Here is a 15114-nt window from a genome sequence, read left to right as displayed (position 1 = left end):
TCTGCTAGACATCAGCAGTGCCTGAGCTGTGGGTAGATTTTTGCCTAGGGCAGGTGCCTCTAGTTGTCTCTAGTGATTCCCCGGGTGTCTGGTACCTGGCATCCTTCAGAATTGGGTAAAGAGAAGTATTTATACACATTAATCTTTATTTTCTAAACAGTGATTACCTCTGTTTTGGTTTTGTTCCTCTTTGCTTTGCTCCTTACTTATTCTTGACAACTTTTTTGCAACTCACGGTGTATTTTTAGCAGCCGCATCGGTAGTTGTCTATGTGGGTGGCTTATGGAATTAATCTGGTAATATTTGTAAATTGCACCTCACCACCGGTGCCGCTGCTGGAGCTCAGCACAGGCAGGGACCTGCTTGCATGCTCTGCTTGTCACACGAGGGGCTGGGAAAGCTTGAAAATCTGACCCTGGACTGGTCGTGGAGCAGGTCCCTTTTAATGCCAGGAACAGACCAGCCCTGCTGGGTTTTGAATGCATCCTCAGATCTCTTAAGGCACGTAAAACTTGCTCATTACGCACAAAACTTGCTCATCAGGGAGGTGGCCCCAGTGAGGCGGAGTAAAGGTCTTTACCCCAAAGTTCATGCAGGGAGATGATAACTCAAAGGCACTTCCTGTTTATGAAATAATAATCAGAACTTAAGCTGTGTCAATGCTGGGACCAAAAGCCTAAGTTTTTATTTGCTCAGGATATGGCTATAGCTAGGATAACAGGAAGTCCCCTCCAGTTAAAATTATTGTTCTTATCGTGCTGCTGTGTCTAGCGATTAAGTGAGTTTGAGATGTAATGGGTGAAAAATGCTGTTTTATTTTCAGAAGGGGAAAGAGCACTGCTGGGCCCAGGGCCCAGGGTGAGCAGACAAAGAGGCAAACACAGTTACTCGCCACAGTCATCGGCCCTTGGACTTTGTGCATTGTGTTCCTCTTTATGGCTGTAACAGGTGGGGAAAACCCAGGTGGCTTCAGCTGGACACATCAGCAGGCCTAGAAAATGAAGTAATTTTTGTTTTCCCATCGCTCAGTTTCGCCATTTACTCAGTGGTTGTTATTTACTGCCCAGTTTCACATGGTGCTTTGAAACCACTGGATGCGGTTTCACCCAGACTGGGTAAGAGTTGGCTGTGCACCCTGTTCAGTGTAGGTCTTCAACTGATGAGGGACAGCCCGGAGACCTCCCTGATGCTTGTGAGGCTTTTGAACTTAGGTCAGCCTTGAGAAGTTAGACTGCGTATTCGTAGGTGGATAGTGTACTTGGATGGCTAAATGAATAAGGCTCAGTTTTGACCACATTACAGCAATGGTGTGTAAAAGTATGTGGATATTTGGTCAGGAAGAAAACTGGAAAGTCAAATCATGGAAGGATTAGTGACTTGGGCTTGGAGGTAAATCGCTGTCCTGATTGTGGACCTCAGCAAGTGGGTCCCAGGTGATGGTGTTAGAGCAGTGCTGCCAGATGGCGAGGTCAAGAGGAAGTGCAGTCACCTTCTACTTGGACCAGGCTGAGACACCAGTATGAGGCAGATTAGACAAGTTCTTTCAGCTGTAGGAATCGAGGCAACTGTGATAGTGCTACGTTTGGACTTTATGAGGAAAGTTTACAAAGGCATTCAGTGGTGGGCTAAGAGCTATTATGGTGTCCCCATCCCTGTGTCTGTAGTGTATAGGTAGGCTGAGACTGTTTTGTTTTTGTTTTTTTTTTTAAAGTTCCACCCTTTTCCTCTCTGATCCCACCTTAAGAAGATATTTTAAGGTCTGTGCCTAAATTTAAGCTCACATTCAGTGCTGGTGACTTCATTAGGATTGTTTATGTCTTTAAAGCTGGCCACACGCTGAAGTACCTTTCTGACTCATGGCCTCTATAGCTTAATCAGTCCATTTATAAAAATGAGGTTGTTTCCTCACCCTTACTAGGAAATCTCTGCCCTCTAAATGTGAGAGGGCTTTTTCTTGCTTTTAGAAGGATAACTGGTGGATAACAAGAAGTGAGAATTAAACGCGATTTAGAGAAAAGGTTGTTTCTTCAGCTGTTTACATACTCTAATACAGACCTAGGTGTTTAACGGGAGGCCTTCTCTTTTAAAACTATTCCCCCTTGCAGTACAGAGTTCAGCTTTTGTTTTAAAAATAAACCCAGGTGATAATTTCAGTTCTGATAGGACATTTAGCAACTTTTCTGTTTGTCGTGCGGGAAGAGTAGAGGCATGTTAATGCTTCCCCCCTATTAACAGCACAGAGCACACCTGAATCCTCCCTCACTTGGCCATATCAGCAACTGAGGTCCATCCTCAGGAAAGCACAAGTGTATGTATTTTGGGACCACTCCTGAATTCAGGTAGCCTTCTGAGTTGGATAATTTTGATAGTAAAAACAATTCTTCTAAGACCTGCCCACGTACGTGAGTGAAGGGGCAGCCTCTGTCTCCATAGGCTGGCAAAGGCATCGCCATATTTCAAAATACCTGCCAGAGTCCAGATTCAGGACTAAAACAATTAAAAAGCTGTAACATTAGGATTTATTTATTGAATGGAAGTAACAATAAGCTGTAATAGTGCATGTTTATACAACGTTGTGTATGTTCAAGGTGCTATATAAAGAGTGGCTGTCTGATCAAGCTGCTGACAGAATGATGCCAAGGAACAGTCTTCTGCTTATTTACAGGATGTGTACAGAATAGCCAGTGGGAGGCAAGCAATCTCAAGATGTGAACCCTTTTTGCTGCTCCTGGGCTCGATTCTGATATAGGTCAGCAACAGCCACAGTCACTGAAACCTGCAGAGCTACACAAGGAGAAGCACCGTCTCCCCATGGCCAGCATTAGCCTGTCTGTGTTCTGGAGGGAGGGAGTTTTATGCTGGGTGAAGGATGGCATAGTTTGCTCCCTTAGTTTTCTTCAGCATTACCCCTCAATGGGGCGTTTGGTTGGAGAAGCTGAAGCTCACTCTATTTACATGTTCTCTGTCCTGCTCACCTTCCAGGGCCTGTGCTGACATCTGTCTCTGGAAGGATGAAGTAAGAGCAGTCACAGACAGCTCCTACCCTGAAAAGTGGGAAAGGTCAGTCCTCAAGGCAGTGGTATTTACCAAAGATACTTGGGAAACTCTGAAGGCAGCTGTCTTCCCCGTTCATTATGACTTTTAATCCTTAAAGGTATTAGCAAGAACTGGAACAATGGTGTTACACAGCAGTACCCTGCAGGCTGACATCTCTTTCTGTTCTAAAGACTGACAGGTTTATCTTGGTCTGTGGGTTATGCTGAAATGCCAGAGAAACTTACCTCTCACCAATATCATTGAAATTTTAGGAAGTGGGCATAGGAAAGATTTCAAAAAGTGTTTCAAAGCAGGATATTAAATGCCCATCCAGCATGTTCCCTAACAGGCTTGTCCAATATATTTCCCATGTATGGGGTGCATAGCCTGCCCGGGCTGTCATCACTGCCCTTTACTTTGTCACTGAAAAGATTTTACCTCCTCATTAACTGCTCTGCTTTGCTTGCTCTGATTCCTTGTCCTTTTAACAGTGGGTGTGGGAAAACTATTCCTTTGTCTTTGTCATGTCTGTCCTTGACTTTGTGTTCCTTTGGCTGAATCATATCTCAAACACATTCTTCAGCTCTTTCTCCTGTGTCCTGTTCCCTTCAGCTCTGACCATCCTCCCATTTCTCTGTGCTCCCTTCAGCTAGTCCACCTCTCCTTTCAGTGGCTTTACCAGAGCACAGTGCTGTGTGTTGGATCCTGTGCTGACCAAGTAGAGCAGAAGCATTCCTTCCATCTCCTACAGGCAGTGCTCCTGTTTGGTTTAACTTTTGCACCATGACATTGTTCATCTGTGTGCAGCTTGTGATGTGCCGTGGCTACAAGATCCTGTCCAAGAGGTCTGATGCCTCATGAGCCATTTTCTGTTCTGTGTGTGTGGAGCTAGGCTTTCGTACCTAAGTGTATGATTTTCGTATCTGCCCCATTTGAGTTTCATCCTGTACCCTTCAATTTGTCAGGATTGTTTTGAATTCTTATTTTGCAATCCTGCTTGCTGTCACCTGCCAATTTAAAAAGCACAATCTCTGTTTCTTCACCAAGATCAGCTTTGTTTTCCACTCTTGTCTCAAATAGAAAACACAGAAGAGATTGTTTCATAAAAAATAGAAACAGAACCTTGCCCACAAATTATAAAAGAAACTGGAAAACACACAAAACACTTTGCATTGTTTTACACCTCCTATTCTTTTACTCTGGTGCTTTTGAAGTATTCCTAATAACAGTTGTATTTGCTGTAGTGGTGCTAGTGCCAAACAAAAACAGGACCTTACTGCACAAGGCATGGTATTGACATGAAGGGGTAGATAGTTCCCACCTCAAAGGATTTGCATTTCCTGCAGTGAAGACATGGGAGCATGGATTGTAGGAATTGGCTGGGCTCTTTGGGGAGAGGAAATCACAATATGTGGGTTTTCCTGAACATTTCTGACAGGGGTTCCTTCAGGGAAGGGAAGGGTGGGCTGAAGATTGAGGTGGAGTAAGGCAGTAGGTTAGGAACAAGAGAGAAGAGGATGAGAGAGAGAGGTGGGAAAGAAAGGTGAGAGTAAGTGACTGTAACAGGAGAGAGAAGTGATCCCTGAGAAGTACGGGGGCTGGGGCTGTCAGAGACAAATCCGGCAAGAACAGAAAATTGAGTGAAATGCTGAAGATCCCATCTTGGACTGTTTTTGCAACTACCCTTACTGATTTCAGTCTCTCCCAGGTTTTTTCTCTGCAGTTGTTTCTAACGTCTTTGGACAGGAAAGTGAGCAAGGACAGGAAATGCCACCTATATCTTAATACAGGCAAAACAGAGTGTCTGCCTGGGGATTCCCCCCGTCTGGAGCTGAGACTAGAGGCAAAACTGATTCTGTGGCATTCCCTTAAGATCTCTGATCCTGCTCACCACACTCAAGAAATTCTGATGGGACAGAGGTTATCTGAAACACCAACACTTTCCATTGATCTGAGATCCTTGTGGTTTCCTCCCTCGCTGCCATTGCCCTTCCCGTGACGGTGGTGTCCGTGCAGGATGAATTTGATCTGCCATCCTCCCTCCTCCTCCCCATCAGGAGGTGCATACTGAATTTTCCCTTAGCCTGCACATGATGCCTTTAAAGGCACGTGTGACTGCCCCACCCTCTCCATTGTCATGTCTGCTCTACTCTCACCATCAGTCCAGGTGACCAAAACAGGTACGAGCATGGAGGCACAGTCATCAACACCTGTGCTTATGGGTGAGAACCACATGTGCATCATCCTGCACACGGATGTGCATGGCCCAAAGGCTGGACATGTTTCAAGCATGAGGCTCAACATACTATTCTCTCTAGTAGCAGGTTGGGTATGTCAGTATGTTTGGCAGTGAGTCTGTAAGATTTTGGTTTTTCTCTTGGGTGAAGAGAGCAAGAAAAGCTCCTTTTTTCTTGTAGTTTGGGGTCAGGGTGTTTATTTGCTACTGGATGTGATCCAGTAGATTCAGTGTGTCTCTGCACAGAGAGGAAACAGCAGAGAGGAAACAGTCTAGGAGGTTCCTGGAATGTGTGGAAGATAACTTCCTGACACAGTTGGTGAGTGAGCCAGCAAAGGAAGGCGCCCTGCTGGACCTGTTTTATGTGAACAGAGGAGGACTTGTGGGTGATGTGGTGGTCGGAGGCTGTTTTGGGTACAGTGATTGGTTTTCAGTTTTCGGAGGAGTAAGGAGGGGGCTCAGCAGAATGGCTGCCTTGGACTTCCGTAGGGTAGACACTGGCCTGTTTAGGAGGCTGGTTGACAGAGTCTATTGGGACACGGTCCTGAGGGGCAAAAGAGTCCAGGAATGGTGGACATTCTCCAAGAAACAAATCTTAAAGGCATAAGAGCACTACAAGAAAGACAGAGATGCCAGTGCGTGTCCAAAGAAGGGTGATGGAGCTGCTGAAGGATGTAATGCACGGGTCTTATGAAGAGCAGCTGAGGGAGCTGAGATTGTTTAGCTTGGAGAATAGGAGGCTCAGAGGAGACCTCATCACTCTCTACAACTACCTGAAAGGAGGTTGTAGTGAGGTTGAGGTTGACCTCTTTTCACAGGTAACAAGCAATAGGACAAAAGGAAATGGCCTCAGGTTGCATCAGGAAAGGTCTAGATTGGATATTATGAAAAATTTCCTAGTGGAAGGTATTGTCAAGCACTGAAACAGGGTGCCTAGGGAGGTGGTGGAGTCACCATGGACATGTTTAAAAGACGTCGTGCTTCGGGGCATGGTTAGTTGTGCTCTTGGTAGTGTTTGGTTAATGGTTGGACTCGTTGATCTTAGAGGTCATTTTCAACCTAAATGATTCTATGGTTCTATTTATTTTTACTTGAAGACATGAGGTTTCTTCCTAGTTACAGATCGTAAAGGCATACAAGATGGTAGATAGCCAGCAAGCTCCCTGCCTAACAGCTGCATTGGTGGGGTGTTACACTTCTGCAGGGAATGTTACACCAGATGATGGAGTGGTTTGATGGAGACTTGTACTCTAGCAGCAAGACTCAGAGAACATCCAGTCTCAGAAAACTTGCAGAACATTTCAAAGAAAGTTAGTTTTTTTCAGGAAGGTCCTTTAGCTTTCCCAGAATATTTTTACTTTTAGGCAAAATTTGTAAGCATTCTTTATTTTTAAAACAGGGTTTATATTCTGCTTTTGTCTGCAGCGACTCCAGCACTGTTGATGTATTTATCTTTTCCCTGTTAACACTTGCTGTTCCTGGAACGTCTCCTGCTTAGCAGCTGTTTGTAGGTGCGGGTTTTTTTCTCTCCCATCATCATGTACCTTTCCTTCCTGTTCAAGGCATCCATAAACCTCTTGTAGTGACATCATAGCTGTTCCCATAGTAACAGATTATGATACTAGAACAGAGGATAATATCAAACAGGAGGAGGAAGAGATAAATTATGGTGTTTGTGTGTGTGTGTCTGAGGGCTTGATTATATTCCTACATCTCTTCCGAGGATGTTGTCTGCCTAGCTTCTCCTCTGTTTATCTTATGTGCCTTTTAAAGGTTAAGAAAATGTGAAGGAAAAAAAAAAGATTTGGAGGTCAGAACAATACAGACACATATTTTTGTGGGTCTCTGTGTAAACCTAGTGGGCTGAGATTTGTTTTTTTATCTCTGATATCTCTTCTATGTCTCCTGAGAGTAGTCTGGAGAAAACTTGGAGGCACAACAATCCTGTGGTACAGCTTCACTTTTATTTTAATTACAGATTATTTGTAGCCCCTAGCAGCTGGTATCCCAAGTCAAGGATCTCTGTGCTGCGGATTTTTCAGAAGATGGACAAATGTGGCATGGCATTGCCTCAGAGAACGCGCAACCTGTATTTGAGAAAGGTTGCAACAAGTGCTTAAATCAGCCATAGGTGGTGGCATGTGGAGAAGAGGGAGAAGTACCCAGAAGAAGGATGGATATTGGAGGGACTGTCATCTCTAGACTGCTCCAGCCTGCCTAGAGAGGGTCATGGAGGAGGCAGTCTGAGCCTCATCCCAGTGTTAGCTTTTCACAGTGGTGTTTCTGGAAGAGCTGTGTCAGTAGTGGGCCCGGGGCCTGGTTTGTGACCGTCTGCATGGTTCTTCCATGGCTTCAGGCTGTCCCTCTGACAGGAGCTGACAGCAGCAGGATTGCAGAAGGGCAAGTGTCCATATTGCTCCATACTTACATTGGTAGGAAGGCTATCTGTTTGCTTGAAGTAATAGGCTGAAGGTGAAGAATGTCCAGTTAAAATGCATGGGGTTTTATTTTCTCCTAGGCAGCACTTAGTGTTGGCAAATTCCAAATGGTTTGGCAAGGATTTTCAGCAAGTCTCTGTTTTACCTCCAAACGGTGGTAATTTCTGTCCATCATTACTACTTTCCTATTTAGATGTTTGACTTCAGAAGCTGGAGAAAAAGTTCCAAGAAAACCCTATTGGATATCCTCATAGTGGATATCCAATAGTGTGTGTGGAACCTTTAATCTTCCTCTTGTGACAGAATTTCTAGGGAGTTAAATAACTAGTCTTTAAAATACTCAGAGTAGGGTCATCTCTAACATGGAAATCTCTGGTGATGCACTTGAGCACCTTAACGTTGACAAACAGTTTTGATCCCATGCTGAGGCACTGTAGTGCCCCGAGGGGAATGCAGGGGAGGGATCTGAGCACAGCAGTAATAGGTATGTGTCAGCTTGCTTTAGCGATACAATTGGCTAGGGGAGTATGTAATGGGGCTCTTTCCATTACGGGAATTCAGCGCCGTGCTGCATGATGAGCCCTGGGTCAGCAGCGGAGCAGCGCTGGGATTAGGTGATGCCCATCCTCCAGCTCCCAACAGAGCAGTGCACAGGAGCTTTCTGGTGTCTGCGCAGACTGCTGGTGGGCTTGTACAAAATATATGTGAGCACACAACACCTTGACAGGAATGAAAAGCTAGGTCATCTTCATAGAAGCTTATTGGGAGCCAGTAGGGACCACAGAGGGCTGGTTGGTTGTGCTTCCCCTGCACAGCACCTGAATGGCATGCTAGCCCTAGTTTCAGAGCGTGCTGATGGCATTGTCCTGCAGGGAAATGCTTCCATGATCAGGCCTCAGGGTGATGAGGCTAGGGAAGCTGGAACAAGGTCTTTTGCAGTTGGAAGAGAGATCTCAGCCTTTATGCCGAAGCCAAATTGAAACAAAAGGACAACTCTTGGCTACGGGCAGTTTGTGGACAGCATGGAGAAACACAGGATCTCATAACTCCCTCAAGGCATGTGCCTGCAAAGGAAGTGGGGATCACATTTAGTGATGAGTACGATTATAAATTCCTTCATCTCTTCTAGCACCATCACTGGCACCACCAGAAATGTGCCTTCCCACCTAACTCCCCCTCTGCATTCTTTCAACATCAGAATATTTGTGTATTTAGCAGGTGGAGATAAGAAACAGGTTGCAAACCCCATTTTAAAATAGCTGCACCACCTGACAAGGACGTGTGAGACCCAGACACAAGCATACCCCATTGATGGTGACAATATTTCTCTTGAAGTGTCATTTTCTTATCACTTATCTGTGGCTGCGAGCACCTGGGTAACGAAAGTGCACCTTCCAAAAGCCTGTGCTGCCTGAAAGCATGTGCGAGTCAGAAGGGACTGCAGATGCTGTTATTGAGCAGTGTATGTGAGAATACAGGTGGAAGAGTGTATGTGTGTATATGTGGGACTCTTTCCATGTTTGCAGGCACGTGTAGGAGGGTGCACATATGTTTGTATGTGGCTTCATCCTCTTTATCTACGGAAGACAGCATGGACCTGATTCTCCGTAGAACTATTACACCAATCTCTCAACAAATTTCATTTGTACCTGGGCTCTTTTCCACTGTGGGGAATGAAGAAGGGAGATTTATTATAAATATAAATTAGGCTTTGTGTGTGTTTGTGAGCTGTCTTAGCCTGTACAGGAGGAAATATAAACAAGGTGAATGCAGGGTGTTTATGTGGAGCAACGCTGTGACAGTGTATGTGTTGGCAGGAGTGCTGTCTGCAGTCTCTGCGTAAGAGGTTGTGTTGCCAGTGTGAGTATGGAAGACTGTAAATCACAGTGTGTTCAGGAGGGGACACTGCCACTCTGCCTGTAAAAGGCAGGAAGAGATTTTTGAAGCAGTGTGACTTTTCAGACTGAACAAAAGGGTTACTAGAAGCTTGAGAAAAATATCATCCAAGACATTTGGACAGAGGGTGATCTGTAATGTGCATCCACTAGCTCATCACCATCCTGATCCAGAACAGCTGCATGACAGGCATCTTTCATGCATCTTCTCCCAGTGCCAAGTTTTGGTGGCCCAGCTGGACCAGTTCTTGGATATCTCTTCAGCTCTGCTAATGTGTCTCAGGTCTGTCCTCTGTATCCTCATTTATTTCAATCTTGTCTTAGTCATGTAGTGTAGTTGGGCTCTGTATGCAAATACAGTATCCCTTGGGAATCTGTATCCCTTTAGATGTGTTTACCATATCACTCACAACGTATCTAATGCAGGTGAGACCACCTCAGTAAAGTAGCTGTGTCTTTTCCAATATCCCTGCTGGTCAGCACCTGAACCCTGGTTTTGTTCTTGCTCAACTGCAAACCTAAGCTGCAGAGTGTGGAGTTTAGGACTGGGCTTGGCCTCCAAAATCATTGCTGTTTCCCAGAGGAGCACTTGAGTCATTATCAATCCTTGCATTTCCTTTCAGCCAGGAAGGGTTGAAGGGGTTTCAGGAAGAGGGTACTTTACAAGGAGATGTCTGCTTTCCCTTGCCATGCCCTGTCACAAACAGACACTGAGACTCCTGCCAAAAAGCCACTGCCTGCAGAAAATAAAGTGGGAGGGAAAAAGAAGATGGGATGTGAGTGAATGGCAGGAGAGGGCCATTTCAGGTGAGGATGCCTGATGCTTTTGCTACCCGTTACAGTAATGCAGATGCTTTTGGTAACAGGGATGGTGAGCTAGGAAACATGTTTCCTAGCCACAGTTGTTACTTGGCATCACAGGAGCAAGTTGCAGGTCCTGGTTTTTTTGTTTCATTGTTGTTGGTACTCTGGTACTTCTCCTCTTCTTGTTGTTGCAGGGCTTGTGAAGGGAATACTCCTTGGGTATTTTGAGTTCTTTCTTCTGTTCCTGGCAGCTTCTTCCGCTCTGTTGCCCCCTGTCCAGCCCAGCCCTGTCACGTTCAGTTGTGCTTGGTTGAAGGTGACCAGCCCTCCTGAGGTGTTCATGACTGAGGATGTAGCACGAGCATCAGGAACATACTGACTTCATGCGGGAACTGAAAGCTTCATGTCAGACGTCCTAACCCATGGGCCAGCAAGTGTGGAGACTCTGTGGTCACCCTGGGGCTCAGGATGAGCTGTGGGGGGCCGGCAGGCATGTGGGGGAGGAAGAGCACAGGCATGGTTGCACAGGTAAAACACTCTGTGGCTACCATGAAATACTTGCTGAGAAGATGGATATTGGGAGTTATTTGGCTGAGGCAAGGGAATTGGGAGCCTCTCCTGCTGATTTCTACCCTCCTACCTTGCCCTCCAGGGATGTGGGGAGGGCTGTGGGGAACAGGTGCTCCCCATCCCCTGCTCTGGCTGTCTGGGCAGATGGACTGCCCGCCGGGCTACCTGCCAGTCAGCCTGTGGAGCACTCGTCCCCTTTTCAGCTGGAGGTGGCAACCCAGCAGCACACGAGAGCTGTGAAATCCAACCCTGTGTTGGGACAGGCTGCACTTAAGCCCCATGTAAGCTCTAATTTGAAGGCTTAAAGGGAGCTGAACTGTGACACTGAGTGCTGTGGCTGAACTTCACCCTTCCTGAGCTGTGACAGCATGCCACAAGGGCAACCAAGGGGCAGGACAGCCTCTGCATTCCCAGCAGGGCCAGGAACCTTCAGATGGGTTTCTTGCTTCCAACAGAAGTGTTGGATTTGGTCAGGTTTTAATCTGTAAATGTGATTAATTGTGGCTGGCAGTTCTGACCTCTGTGGTTTGCACTGTATGGCCAAAGAAGTAGTTGCAGTAACAGGCCTGTTCTGGCAGTCCAGCTCGTCTCCATACGTCTAGGTATGGTCATCCCTATAGTTCTGCCCTGATAAGTGCTTTTCATTTCCCAAGCCTACTCATTGCTTCTCCTGGCAGGCAGCAGGCTCAGCCTGTGGCTGGTAGCAGATAACACCACCCCTGTGCCAGGCTCCTAAAGGCCACATAGCCACTATGCTGAGTCTCTGTTGGGAGAGTCCCCCACCTCCCTCTTGTAATTGTGTCCCCTTCTGTCCACACTTGCTGTCTGCTCAGGGATCCCTTTCATCTGATGCCCCTTGGGGAGATGCCTGGCTCCCCACACTGCTGGAGTGGGTGAGCTGCCCAGCACACAGGTAGTCACAGAAGGCTGAAACTCGCTGTTTCTTCCTTTTTCTTTGCTACTGTGATCCTTGTTTATTTATTTGTAAGAACTGGTACTGCGTTCACTTAGGGTTTCTTTAGCATGAGATATCTATTTCGGAGCTCAAAGCACAGCCATAGTTTTAGGAAAGCTGCAGAGTGTGCAATGCTACACCTGGGCGTGGGAGGGGATTTTGATGAGGGGCGTATCTGTGCTCAGATAGCTTCTGAAGAAGATGACCCCCAGCTACATACCTGCTGTATTGCTGGGAAGCACATAACATGCATCTGTGTGCCCATACCAGATCTGTCTGCAGATGTTCCTGGAAGCATCCTATGGTGTCCTGCCCACCTTCCTCCACCAGTCAGGGCTGCAGGGCTTCGGTCAGTATGCCAGAGAAAGTATCACTCATGTTTGTCAACCTTTACAAGAAAACAGATTGTGATTAAGTCAAAGCTAAGGTTGTAGCACATGCTGGAGGCTGGAAGGTAACTGTAAATCCTAGGTCTCATTTGCACAAATGCATTTGGTTTCAATCCTAAGGGCATTTTCCCTTCCCCTACTTACGCCTTTGTTTCAGAAACATGTAAATTTTGTTTGCATTTATTTTTTCAAAACACCACAAAATGCGGGTGGGGGGCTTTTAAATTATATTTGGTACATAAGGGATAAGGAGTATTCTGGGTGCTTCACAGGGTAGGAATCTGTGGATGGTTGTCATTTATGTGTTGTCGGTGGGGAACACTGAAGAGACTGGATACACCAGGAGAGTAGTAATGATTTTCGCAGTCTCATACTTGTAGGTCTGCTACTCGGAGACCTCTCAGCTTTCTTCTCGCTCAGCATATGAGACCTCACAGAATGGGTCATGTTTCAGGTGTGAACCGTACATGCAGGGTCATCTGGTGGATAAATGTCCTGTCATGGAAGGGGTGTGGGCTCTGTGGCAAGGTTGCCGCAGGAGTGGGAGGTGATGCTGGCCAGTTAGGCTCCTTCCAGGGCAACCTGCAAGATGCCCCTACTACTCTGAAGCGACCGTCCTTTTTGTCCATGGAGCAAAGAAGAGGGACTTGATTTATGTCCTGAAGATGTGGGAGGTACAGATCTGCCCGAGAGCTCATGAGGAGGCAGTGTGGTAGTGTTTCCCAGATTCGCTGGGGGTCACCAGTGATGGCACATTTATGCTGCTGAAAGCCTTATCCCTAGCAAAGGTTTTGTTTATATTTACTAGCTGCTTACCAGATCTCAAAATTGTTAAAAGGAGCAACAAACAAGCTAAGACAGCCTGCAAGGCAGGGAAGAGGTTGGGCTACCCCACTGTGGCTCCCTCTGGGCAGGCAGGAGGACCATGCTGGAAAGGGTGCATTATGGGAGCTCTGCATCAACATGGGTCATGCAGTGTGCTCTTGGTGCTCTGTTCCCAGAACTGCCAGTTCAGTGTCTTTGCCCTGCACTCACTCTCTAGGAGGAAGGAAACAAAGAAGAGTTGAAGGCTTGTCCACACGGAGACTGGCTGCTGGAGGAACCCCACCAGACCTGCCCTTACTGTCGGCAGAGGAGAGGGAGAGGTTTGTGTCCTCTCCTGCCTTTTAGCCAGAAGGAATTCATGTGCTGGGGGGCTTCCTGCATGCTCCCTTGCTATACTGATGGGTTTCATGACACCACTCTTAGCACCTGAGGATAGGTGTGAAAAGGGAGGAGGTAGAGGAGTAGGAGGTGGAGGTGGTGTGAGTTAATACAAGACCCAGTGGGAAGCAACAGCAGGCAGTATTATTTCTGTGGTTTGAGCCAAAACTTTCTCTCTCTCTTTCTCTCTCACTCATTAAATTACAACTAATGCAAGTAGCATTGTGAAGGAGGAATTTGGGAACTGTTGTTCATCATCCAATTGCTTGTAACGAATGTGCTGCTCAGTGCCATAGCCCATAGCCTAGCTGAGAAGTAATTCACTTGGTATTTGCAGGCATGGCATGCATGCCATAAGAATTCCACTGTTAGCATTATGCCAGCATTAGCTAAGGGATATGAAAATAAATGATGAGCTATTGTTTTTCATTATTAAGTCCAGGCTTTTCGCTCATCCTGCTTTTTTCCTTCCTCCATCTGTGAAAGGAGGGGCCTCTGTTCTTTTCACTCTCAGAGCAGGCAGGTTGTGCCCTCGCTCATCCCAGCTCCCCCATCCCCCTTCCAGACCAGCACCCTTCTGTTGCTCCCTCCACCTGTCTCCTCCTGGGTTTGGACATCAGTGGCAGCAGTCCTTTAAATTGCTATAGGATAGTTCCACAAAATAATATGACAATAGAGGGGACCTCAGCATTCTGTTTTGGGTCTACAGAGCTGCTTTGGCCTCACCATCCCTCAGGGGGACCAAGCGGTTGCACTGGCAGGATCAGACTGTGGTGGTAAGTTGGAAATTTGGTACTTTGAGGTCATCCACAAGTCTTAAGTGGCTCTTCTATTATTAAAAAAGAGGGCAAACTCTTGAGGCAGCTTTCAGTCTGGATGTGTAGGAGCAGAGCTGAGCAACCTCTGCTGGGGTCTGCTGGCAGTGGCCAGCACTTAAAAGGAGTTTGTAAGACCAACAGGAGAGATCCGTGACCTGTACTTGGTGAGGGGGCATCCCTGTCCAGTCCAGTGGGCTTTCCTGTGTTTCCTCCAGAGCTCTATAAGTGTGAAGATCTTCAACATTACAGGGGGGTGAGGTAGTTAAGTGTTATTTATCCCTGTTTTCTACTGGAGGTGACTGAAGAAGAAAGCATAGCAGTTTCAGAGATGACCCCTCTTTCTGGGATCATCAGTTCATGGGGCTTGTTTAAGCTGGCACACAGACACCCACCTGTGCAAAATAAAAGACTTCTTTGGAAAACTGGGCTTAAATATCCCCATGAAATCCCTGAACTGAGTCAGTACCAGCACTGTACAGGATTCCTGTGCTCTTAATCTTATTCTTAATCAACTAACCCAGGCAGTCTTTCATGTCATTGAGTTGCTGCTCACTCCAGTGGCCCCAGCCCATGTTGGCTGTTCAGCAGAAGGCCTGGCTGAGCTGAAGGCAGATGGCAGGGTAAGAGCTTGTGCTGATCCTACTGCTATTAACTCTACCACTCCTCTGCACAGCAAGCTGCTCTCTTTGAACATCAGCAGAACCATTTTTAAAAGCCCTGCGGGCCAGCCTTGTGTGACAGAATAACTCATTCTGTCAGGGAAAAAGATA

The 15114-nt window shown here is 46.6% G+C and overlaps 1 protein-coding gene across 2 annotated transcripts in view; it reads left to right on the top strand.

Moving 5' to 3' along the window:
- Positions 1-2896: 2896 nt before the first annotated feature.
- The window catches only part of HIPK2 (homeodomain interacting protein kinase 2), a 123542-nt gene continuing 111324 nt past the window's right edge, over positions 2897-15114 (top strand). The window contains exon 1 of one of the 2 annotated variants that reach the window (XM_027660778.1): positions 2897-3060. The gene's annotated coding sequence lies outside the window, so the exon portion shown is untranslated. The remainder of the gene's footprint in view (positions 3061-15114) is intronic. The other variant, XM_027660788.1, reaches the window with a different exon arrangement.

Source organism: Corapipo altera, unplaced genomic scaffold (assembly GCF_003945725.1).
Source record: "Corapipo altera isolate COAL_440 unplaced genomic scaffold, ASM394572v1 1, whole genome shotgun sequence".
NCBI lineage: Eukaryota > Metazoa > Chordata > Aves > Passeriformes > Pipridae > Corapipo > Corapipo altera.
This window is presented reverse-complemented; position numbering and strand designations above follow the sequence as displayed.